The sequence below is a fragment of the Aythya ferina genome (assembly GCF_964211825.1).
Source record: "Aythya ferina genome assembly, chromosome: 2".
Lineage (NCBI taxonomy): Eukaryota > Metazoa > Chordata > Aves > Anseriformes > Anatidae > Aythya > Aythya ferina.
Window position 1 is genome coordinate 151,297,630 of NC_140297.1, and position 11,659 is coordinate 151,309,288.

Below are 11,659 nucleotides of genomic sequence, written 5' to 3' on the forward strand. Positions count from 1 at the left end.
TGTAACACTTTGTTCTTTTCATATAACTGATAAAAATAATACTTACCTTACTACAGTATTACAGAGTTGTCAAACATTCACTTTATAAGTTTAATTAAAACTTAATCCTAACCATAGGGATATCTTACAGGGTCTATTGATGATAAAGCATCCTTACTTTCTAATTTAACACCATTTCAGTCTTTAAATATTTATATACTGCAGGTTGATGACTATTATTCTTGGAATGAAATGATCTTTGCTATTAAAATAAACCATTAAGTATTAATGGTTTATTAATTTTACTTTTGTGTTTGTGCTGTTAATTCTCTGGTGTCTGCTATAGTCTGAAACTTATAGCTAAAACTCTGCAAGCCTCCAGATTTTGTTTGGTATTTAATATTGCTGTGAGTCTTCATGGATTATCACGTAATTCAGCATCCCATTCAGACTTGTGATGACTGCATGGGTACACTTAGAGGCGTCACTGGGGATTTGGGGTGCAGTTTTGTGTTCAATTTCATCTGATGTAACCTACTTTCCCCTTTCTGCCCTCACATATTCCTGCCCCTCCCTCACATAGAGTCTAGTGATCATGTGAATGTGTGGTGAGTTGACATGGAAACTAACCACACACATGAAAAAAAAAAAGAAAAAGATTTATTTTCTGCTGGTTTAGCAAACAGACCAGATTCTTCAAGGTGATTGTTAGATCTGATGCAAGGTAGCTGGGGGTGGGAGCAGGCTAAACTTGGACATCTTTTGGTGGCTGCCTGCTATGATATTGAGGTAAGTGTAATATAATGTTATGATTACAGGTATTTAACTTTTTTACCATCCTTTTCTCCTGAATTTGTTGCTTCTTGCAATTGTGATAGGATACAACAAACACAGGTTGCCAAAAAGTACCAAAATCCTAGAAATGATGCTGAAATACTATATGAAGTGCACAAAGCATGCTCTATTTTTCATATTTCATATATTTCATTTCTCAGACAGAAAATATAGCAAATATCTTGACATTCATTAACTAGGAAATTTTAATCAGCACTGCAAAGCTTGGATTTATTTTTAATGGTCTCAGTATTGAAAGGTACATCCTTCGAATCCTAAATATTTCTTCCAGTAGCAGGAGCAATGTGATGTTTTCAGTGCCTTCTGGTTCTACTTTCAGAAGCTTTTTCTCTGTGAATCAGGCCTAGATTTTATCCCCAGAATATCGGGACATTGAAGCCTGGAGCAGTTAAGACCTAGATATTCAAAATTATTTATGTACCTAAATCTCATGGGCTTTAATTTACTTTATGTCTGCCTTTGAAAGAGGTTCATCTTCCAGCAATCCCTGAGAATTTACTAATTTACTACATTTTAGAAGTGAAGACTTCTCAGGCATCTCCTTTTAATGAACTGAAATTAGTTACTTTGCTATTAGAAGTATTAGTATTAGAATGGCTTAGGTTGGAAAAGATCATCTAGTTCCACCACCCTCCACCCTGGCAGGGACGCCACCCACTAGATCAGGTTGCCCCGGGCCCCGTCCAACCTGGCCTTGAACAACTCCAGGGACGGGGCATCCACAGCTTCTCTAGGCAGCCTGTTTCAGTGCCTCACCACCCTCTAAGTGAGGAATTTCCTCCTAACCTGCAATCTAAACCTCCCCTATTTAATTTAAAACCATTCCCCCTTGTGCTGTCATGATGTGCCTGAGTAAAAGGCACATATAAGGCTCTCCATCTTTTTATAAGCCCCCTTTAAGTATTGAAAAACTTCAATAAGGTCACCTCAGAACCTTCTCTTCTTTAGGCTGAACAGTCACAGCTCTCTCAGCCTTTCTTCATAGGAGAATCTCATACTCATGAACCTTCAGGCTCATACTAGAGACTCTGTTTCTTAATCCATCCTGCAGGCCTCTTCCAGATGCAATACATTTTTGTGAACTGCTTTATTTATGTAATTTACCTCTTCACTCCCATCTGATGACGTATCACATTAAATATGTGCAGCTGAAAAGCACCAGAAATGTGAGATGTTTTGATAAAAATCAAAGTTTGTGTTTCTTAAATGCCAGTTTGATTTTTTATTTCATTTTATTTGTTTTTTCCTCACCATGTTTGGTTTCTCATTTACAGGAAACCCAAAGAACATTTGGACACAAATTAAAACCTCAGCAGAGAACAAAAGTCATTTTTCCTCTCATGTTCTCTATAGAAAACCAGGAGAAATGCCCACTCAAGTGTAATGCAAATTCATAGACTGGTCAATAAAGATTTGTAGTAAAGATTTCTTTTAATATTTGTAGGACACTTTCAATCTAATCTTGCTTTCTGCACAACACATGAAAACAAACCTGCCAGTTATGAGTTACACACAACCACCAAAAGAAACACTTCTGTGGGAAAATGTACACCTGAAACCCACTTACAAATGAAATTTGCAAGAACCGCTTATAAGCCCAGCACTGAAAAACTTAACTCGTAGATACTTGAATACCTACGGCTGCTACTTTATGTCGTTAAAGTGTTTTACAGGTGGTAGATCAGATATCTTCATGTTTTTGAGGAATCTTAGGCAAGGCAGTGGTATCATCACCCCAAGGCCAGAAACAGGTTTTGACCCCAATATTACAGCACTTGATTCTGTGTGTTCCTTTGGATTTGTGGGGAGTAGAAGCTTACAGTGTGGGACTCCTTTCTTTCTCCATGTCTCCATAGGCTCATTAGGAAGAAAAGCAGGAAAAATTGTTAGCAGTAATTAGATATTCAATTCACGGGTGTTGACCAAGGAGGTATGTCAAAATCCATGTAGTGTCCTCTCTGCTTGCTGAATGCTAGTGGGGAGTTCAGACTCCCAGGGAATATAGTCCTAGAGCACAGATATGAAGCAGAAAGTCCAACAAACAAGTTTTCTATGGTTTCTAGGTTCTTTGATACCAAACCATCACAGAGACAGTGAAATGGAGCTGGCATGCCACCAGGTCACGGAGCTCATCACACCAGTGTGCACCTGGGATTATGGAAAATCTGACCACCTTCTCTGCTTATGCTGGGGCACTGACTCTTCCAGACTTCTCTTCACAAGTCTCAAAAGTCAGCAGCTGCTTTTTCAAACTCTAAAAGTCTGTATTTGGTTAGGTTTTCCAAGATCATAGGATTTCTATACAAAGATGTGGAAAAACGTTAAGAGCCAGTATTGATAGCGGGGAATAGTTAAACATTTGCCTATTTCTGCTTTTCCTTTCATTTTTTTTTCTTCTTTTTCTCTTCCATTTTTCTGCACTTAGGAAATTTTCTAAGCTTTTACTTTTCTTCTGAAATGAAGCATTGTAATAGTTTCCCCTAAATTTTGAAATTTCCCCAGCTTTTTATTAGGTCTTACCCTGTTGCAACTCTGCCACTAGACTGTGACTAATGAAGCCACATCTGTGCTCTTACTGCTTTTTTTTTTTTTTTACTCATACACACTTGGAAACAGTCCATGTAGGCAGTTCAGAGGGGAGAGCTCCAATACTGAACACTGAAGTGAAGACTAGGGAAAGTCACTGCTTTAACACGTTTCCATAGACTTTCTGTGTTGTCACTAAGCACACAGGAGAACTGCCAGCATCCTTCCAGCTACAGAGCTTCTGGCTGCAAATATCTGGTCTAAATCATGAAATCATGAACGTCCTCTGTCTGTTTGTCATGGACCCTCTGCCAAAGACATCTTTCAACATGGGCTGCAGGTGGAGTGGTCTCCAGGAGAAGTACTGTCTGATCTGCACCAGGACACTTAAAACAGCCCAAATACTTAAGCTGAAGCTGACCTGGATTGGAGGAGGGAGAACCCACACGTTCTGCTACAGCAGCAGAGTTGGCAGGTGGTCTCCTGCAGCTCGTGGGCAAGGGCAGTCAGCACAGCCAGCTCTAAATGAGGAAGGAATCTCTGCAGGCAGTGCACATCGTGCTGCACACAGCATGCATGGTTGGGGTGGGCAGGTTTGTGCAGCCTTGGCTACCTTGGCTTTCTCACCACTGTGTGGGGACAGTGCAGGTAAGCCATGGGAAATCTGTTGAAAGGGGGAAAAGTGTAGATACAAACCTCATACTTCATTATTTGAACAGTAAAAAGTACATTAAAATTATGCTAGTGTATTTTCATCCACAGAACTCCCTATATAACTGTTTTATCTTGCAAATGTTTGGTGAGCCAAGAATACCATCTCAGCCTAAAATGTTCTGTAATACCATTAATACGAGCTATTCTCCTTCACTGTTAAAACATCAGCATCAGGATCACACCAACAATCCTTCTGCTACCTGATGAGCATTTAAAAGGATTTATATCAGTACAGGTTAGTTTTAGCAGCACAACTTTGTTTAGGGATGTGATGCTTCCACACACCTACCTGTACTTGTTAATATTGATAACCCAGACTGGGTCCAAAGCATAATATAATTTTCCCTAGGAAGTAAAAATAAGGTTTAAAGTGCCTTTTCAAAAGAAATACCACCCCCCAAAAACAAACAAACAAACAAAAACCACTCCTGCAACTCCCACATAAGTTCCCCAACATAGCAATGTTAGTAAAAGAACTGTAGTCCAGTTTCTTACACTTGTGCATTCTGAGAGTAGCGCCTTTGGGGGCTATTCACAGGCATGAGGTGCTCTTCTTTGCAAAATGATTGCTTTTGCAGCAGAGACCCAAACATTTCCCGTATCGTCTTGAACAATTACTATCAGCTTTGCTTGAGGGTAACACTTGCCTGTGCCAGGGTGGGGACTGCAAGAGGAAAAGCAGGCCAGTGGTGTAACTTGCTGTTCCCTGTGGCCAGCGGGGACAGGATGTGTTCACATCTTCTTGCCACCTACATGTGCACGTGTCACCCTGAGCATGGCTTGGGGCCCTGGCAAAACTGGGGAGCTTGTGCAGCATAGCATGACTGGCACCCAAGGCACTTTGAGCTCTGGAGGTGTGGGAAGAGACTCTTTGGGGTGCAAAGAAACATGTTACACTTCAACCTCTTGTATCTGAAGCTTTCTTGAGTGCTTGATGTTTATCAGGTTTTCATTGCAGCATGCAGTGTCAGCCACTTTTTTTTTGGAGATGTTTTAAAGCAATCTCACCAGTATCTAATCTTCTCACTCTCTCAAGATCTGCCTAAGATCTCTTTTGCTTTCACTGCAAGGGTGAGAAAACTACAGAGTGTCAAGGATCTCTTCCTCACCTTGTTCGTCCCTCCCTCTGCTTCTTAAAATGCTTTTGGAAACATTTTTAAGAGCAGCTAGCTGGAGTGGTGGAATCCCCATGCAGGGTCTTTACCTTTTCACCCTCCACCCATCCAGTTGAGACAGACGCCAAAACCTCAGGCTTGCCCTAGTTCTCTGTCACTTTCACTTGCTGAGGGTAGGAATCATTATATTTGATTCCTGCTCTTACACAATGCCCATCCCCGTGGTATCTGAACATCCGCTTCCTCTCACTTCCTCCCCCTCTAAGATTCCCGCTGGGTTAGTGTTCAGAGGCAACTGTGACTTGTATTTGTAATTAGACATAAAAAGGGAGAAGAGCTGTTTATAAAACCTCTCTTCTATGTGTCATGTGGATATTTCTGTGCTGCAAATCTCTGAATTGTTGTACAGTGAGTGATTATTGATTCTGCTGTTTGAAATTCAAAACTCTGTTTTTCTCAGGAGTTCTGACAGTGTTTGACACAAAATGATTACTAGCTATGGATTTTTTTTTTTTTTTTTTTTTTTTTTGTAACTAACACACAGAATTTAGTAAAATATTTAGATGTTATTCTATAAGAGAGTTCCAAAACCTAACAAAAAAAAGAAGGGGGGGGGGGGGGGGGGGGAGGAGGAATCTTCCTTTAGTACCTTGCATAGGATTTAGATAATTTCTGGATTAGCCTTGATTTAGGGCCTGATTCAGCAGAACATTGTAGTACTGCTTATTTTGCTGAAATAAATAGTGATGGATCTGAGCACAGGCTTAGAGGTCATTACATGTTTGTGAATGAGATTTTTAACTAACTACCTTTAAAAGTCTGTCTTTAAGTACCTTGTTGAATTAGGGCCCTAAATCTGGTTAAATTATCTGTGGGCTGGATTCTCCAGTTTGCCAAGTTCATTTATTCCCTTTAGACTTCCTCCTGAGGTTTTCCTTGATCAGCTAATGTGTGTTGAAATACACCTTGTTCCGTCTGCTGTTGGTGTTTAAAATGCATTCATTAAATACATTGGCTAATATGCTATTAACGCCTTTTATCCTTCTAGAATCATGTTCTTGGTACATCTCTCATGATGCAATAGGTGCTGGGTACATTTCAAAGGGGTACAATTGTGTCTCACAGCATCGTGATGTAACAGGCTTCTCAAGTATCACCCTTCCATGCATGAGACAGGGCTGGGTTTATTGATGGGATGAGAGCATGCTTGATATGTTGGCATGGGTTAGAGGAAGAGGTTGGTGATAACGTTGCTAGGAGGTCATGCTTCGTCATGGTCCAGTGCCATGGGCCCTTTCAAGAGCTTCAGACAACTGCTGGGGACATCCTGCAGAACAGGTTGACCAAGTACTTGTATCCCATGGACCTGTGAGGCTGTAAAAGCCTAAGACACAGCCCTAAAGGGTGAAAGGGAGAGCAGTGATCTCTCTGTATACTGCCTGAAGCATCAGCTCTACACTGGGATGGACCTCATCACCAGAAGGTCTTAGACATGGAGGTGACCCTGGTCCAAAAGGAAGGGAGGACTGCCATTGGACCTGCGTGACAAGGGGCAGCACACCCTTCACCCCACAATGCTGGTGGGATGTCTCAGCCTGAGTAGCCCCCTTGGGATATCTCTGCCAGCCAATCTCAGCCCTCGGTGCCCACGCCTCATAGCTGAGCTTTGGGAGGAATGTGTATGCTTTATTGACCATGGGGTCGAATTTCACCCAGATTAAATCCCTTTGAAAACTTAAACTGGCTTGCTGATGAGCTACACAGAAATGCTTCCTGTGTACTGCATTACCATCTTTAGGTTTTGCCCTTTCTGAAACACAAAGCGGTCATGGAGGGATTTCAGATCATGTGGTGGATGGTAGTGAAAGAAACATTATCCTGCCATAACACAGGAACAGCTCAGTTGATTTAAGTCAGGTTTGGCTGAAGGATTCTCCATCAGATTTAGCTTTCCATGTTAAAACCCAGCATAAACAGTCTGGTTGACTGAACATTTCTGAAACTAGATAAAAACAGGCCAATGAGAAGAATCTTCTTTAGACCCATAACTGCATGGGATATACTACTTCTCTTTATTTGTGCCATTTATCAGTGTTTAATACAAATATATACACTGGCGCAAAAGGGAAGAAGAGAACCCCACAGGACATGACTTCCAATTACCAGGGGGTCACATCCCCCATTGTGATTTACTATTGGAAAAACATGCAAAAGATAATTGAACATTACACTTTCCTCTCCCCCTGCTGCTGGCAGCATTACGAGAAGGGCTGCCTTGGACCCCTCGGGGAGATGGGGAGAAGGGATCAGGCAATTACATGCAGTACCACATAATAACAGTGATTCATAACCTCGTGGCACTAAACTCACTGGGCCAGATCTTTAGCTAGTGCCCGCTGGTGTAGCTTCATTGACTACAGGAGGGAGATGCTGATTTACGTCAGCTGCAGATCTGGCCCATTTACTTTTTCTCTTTAAGAAGGCAATAAACTATGCAGAGGGAGAGCAGGATGTGCAGCACTCCACTCAGCAGCCTGATGGGTTTCTACAGAGGAATGCTAAATATCTGGTACATACTGACTGCTTCTGCACAGTCAGATCAGGTTATATTGCCCCTTGTGCCTCTACCATGTGGATTAAACTGTAAAATTTGCTATTTTGGACTTGAGGTACCCAAAGAAGCTGGAATGATCATAGTTACGGTTAAGCTTCATGGAGCAGTCAAAGATAAATCATGCTCTGTATAGCTTTAAGAACAAGTTTTTGCTACCAGTAACATCACCTGGAGGTGCTGGCATCCTTAATACAGAGGATATTTCTTTAACCTGATCATTTTTTTATCTTGATTTGCCTTGGACTGACTTGGTTTAAGGGAAAAGAGCATAGTTCAGTCTAGGGACTGGGGGTCCCCCATATTCTGCCTAGCTCCAGCAGTGACTTGCTGCATGACCTTGAGAAGGTCCCTCCATGTTCCTGTGTGTCTGATACTCTTGGCTCTTGAGAAGAATTTTTTTTCCTTTTGTGCCACTGCCTGGGAATTTCTCAGCTTCCTCAGAAGACCAGGCAGTGCCTCTCTGATGAGATCCAAGCCAGACACAGCTGTCCCTCCTTTCGGGCTGAGACCACACACAATCCACCCCAGCTCTGGGGTAGAAGAGGTAGCAGGAGGCTCTTGGCATCTGTGGTGGACAAAGGTCTGGGATGGACAGGGGTCTCTGCAGCTGTGCCAGAAATAAGGTTGCTACAAGAAGAAGACAGTTTGCACTGGGAGGAGTTGGGGGCCTGCAGACTTTACTCACTCCTTTTGGCACAGGCTGGAAGGAGGAATTTTTAATGACAGGGTTTGAAAATGTTAGCAGATTGTACGTAGCTTGTGCCTGCTTTCACTAGCTGAACCAGCCAGTAATTTAATTACGTGTGTGGCTTGCAGCTAACTTACGCATGCCTCCCTGCTGCACGCCGCACAGCCTGGTGCAGGGGGGTGGCCCTGGGAACGGCTCTGGGAAGCCATGCCGAGCCGTGCCGAACCATGCTGAGCCGTGCCGAACCGTGCGTGACAGCAAGGGCCAGGATTTATGAGTGGGGACCGCATTCAAGGACACGATAGTTTTCTCCCTTTGCCCGGGCTTGATGTGGTTGCAGGAATACGTAACAAACATGTCTGCTTAATTCTTTTGCTTTTAATGTGGCTTCCTGTTCTAGTCCCTCTGTCTGTACTGAGATGCTGTGAGCTCCTCGAGGCAGGCACCGTGGCTTTAAATGCTTTTGTTAAATGCTAATACACTTGTAACATTGCTGCCTGGTGAGCAAGATTGCCATGGTGTGAGCTGGCTATGAAACTCAGTTTCTCACTGAGTTTTTCTCAAAGAACCAGGCAGTGCTGGGCTTGTAATTTGGTTACCTGCTCGGGTTAATTCGAGTGAATTGTGCTGATCTGTAGCAGCACCTGAAGGGGAAAAAACAGGAAGAGCAAAGACAGTGTTGTCAATTCTGCACTTACAAATCATTTTTTGTCAAAAAAAAAAAAAAAAAAAAAAAAGCTCGGTCAACTTAGAAATCATGATGTTTTAAAATAACTAATGTTGAGCTGTTTCAGCTGTTTTGGTATTCATGCTTTCAGGCTTTCACTTCTTTCCTCTACCACCTCCTATCCTACAGTCTTCTGACTGTTAAACTTCAGATTTTATTTTATGAAGATTGAGATAATCCAGAATTGCTTGACTTCAGGAGCTGAGTGATCAAGGAAAAAGCACACACAATACCAGAAAGTACAGGAAAAAAAAATGCCCTGAGCCTGCCCTGCCGCATTAGTATTTGCTGCTGCTAGAGAAGTCCCAGGGAAGAACTAGACCCAGGCTAGATGTCGAGCCTGGGAATGGCAGGCAGTGGTGGTTCCAAGGTTTGCATTAGCATTATATACCAAGTGCCTTGAAATTAACCTTCTTAATACCATTTCACAGCATGGCAATGCTATTATTTCCATTTCACAGCTGGGGAACTGGGACATGGACACAATTAACAATTTGCCCAAAGTTACTCAGGCAGTCCACAAAGGAGAAAAAAAAAATAAATCAGCACACATCTGAATCACAGGTCAGAGCCCTCATCGGTGGGCCATTCCTTCTCACTGACGAAATGAGCCAGAGAAGCAGGCTTATAATGCTGGGTTAGCTTCTGCAGGCTGAGATAGGGTTCAATGTAAAGAAGCAGTCAAACGTTTGGCTGCCTATCTGGAGGGTATTTGCACTAATAAAACTGCTGAGTCTGGAAAGCTGAGCATTTTCCCGTGTGATTGTTGCTGCTTCATTTTCTGGTCATGGTGGGAACAGCCTTTCTGGTTCTTAATGGAATTAGTAAAACATCCAAACATTTCATAACTTTAATGGCTGTAGAACTGGGAGAAACTCCAGCTGGTAAGAGTAGACATGGCTCCTGGTTTTCCAAGTCAGCTTGCCTTTTCTGTAGTAAGCTCTTTTATTTTAATTTAGTAACCTGCTGTCTTCTCTCTGTTTCAGTCCGAACAGAAGAAAAGAAGGGAGCAGATAAGCGGAGGTGCAAAGCCGTCATTTTAAGAAGCATCCAAGAAACAAGCAGAGATAAAGAAAACTGCAGCTTCTCAGTCTCCTGGGTCAGGGCTCTGCTTCAAGTTGACCTGTGCTGAGTCTTCCCTTTGTGCTTTTTGGCAGCCAGTAAAGGCAGCGAGTCCCTCAGTCAAACTGCAGTGCCTGTTTCTGCCTCCTTATCTCCACCTGTGGCCTCATCCCTTGTTCTTCCTTGGCCATTTATTGACAGACCTTCAGCATGGACAGAGAACAGCCTCCCCTCCTCCTTCCTCCCCATCATTTATGGAGGGGAATAATCCCCTCTATACAACAATGTAAAATTATTTGACACACAGCAAACCTCTTTTCCTACAGAATGAATACCAAAATCAACATGTGCCTATTTTTTTCTCTTCCGGCTTTGCATTAAATAAACTTGTAGAAAACATTTATCCACTACATTTCTGTCTGTTTACACAAATGGGAAAAGTGTCTTTCCATTTTTTTTTTTTTGGATCCTGTAATTATTATTATTATTTTTAATTTGTGAATATGCATTTAATATGTATTTATTCTTCTTGAGCTAGTAAATAAATAGCTAATGAATTCACAAGCCAGTGAAAGGTGGGAAGCTGAGCAGGAATTTAGGAACTCTGTACTCTCTATTAGCTCCCACACTGACTTATCTGCATCCGTTTTGGGAAATCATCTGCAGGACTGAAAGAAGATCCTCCAGACCACCTGTAAATGTAATATGTTCCCCAGTGAACCCACCTCCCATCCACATGGTTTCTTCACAGTCTGGCTGCAAACAGTCTGTATGTCTCAATCTGTGTTTTGGGCTCAAAAATCCTGCTTGGGGATACTTTGCTACAGCCTGAGGTGATGCTTGAAGGTCCTTGGTGTGGGAGATGGATTAGTCTGGTCTCAGGGCAGCTCTCACCCACCCTTAGCAGATCAGTACAAGCATAACCCTTAAGTTTTTCCATTTGTAAAACAGGAATAACAGTTCTGTCTCAAAAGCATGGTGACAATTATTTGCTAAGTATTTACTTGCTCTTAGTGTATGCCACTGCAAATAGCTCTGTGGAATATTTTTGGAAGGGGAGGGGATTTCTGTGCATTATAACAAAGTGTGACGATGGGTAGCAGAAATGGACTCTGAGTATTTGCAAAGTGCTTTGGGAGCTGGAGATGAAAGGCGAGATGCAAGTGCAAAGCATTATTATTCTGATGACGCCCGACTCTTGCTGAGCTGTGCCTTGTGGAAGTGTGTGAACTTTGGAGCGTGCCCTGATGAATGTGAACCATGACAGCTCTCAGGAGATGCAGGGGATGCTGGCAACAGCTTAATCAATTATGACAGCAATGGTAAGATCTGTCCAGATTAGAGCACTTCAAAAACTACAAAGCCTCAGGCTTCTCTGT

At 42.4% G+C, this 11,659-nt stretch overlaps 1 long non-coding RNA gene across 1 annotated transcript; it reads left to right on the forward strand.

The window, feature by feature from the left end:
* Window positions 1–667: 667 nt before the first annotated feature.
* LOC311433086 lies at window positions 668–10,679 on the forward strand. Its single transcript, XR_014690559.1, has 2 exons — window positions 668–768; window positions 10,205–10,679. It is a non-coding gene; the product is annotated as an uncharacterized lncRNA (long non-coding RNA).
* The last annotated feature ends 980 nt before the right edge of the window (window positions 10,680–11,659 follow it).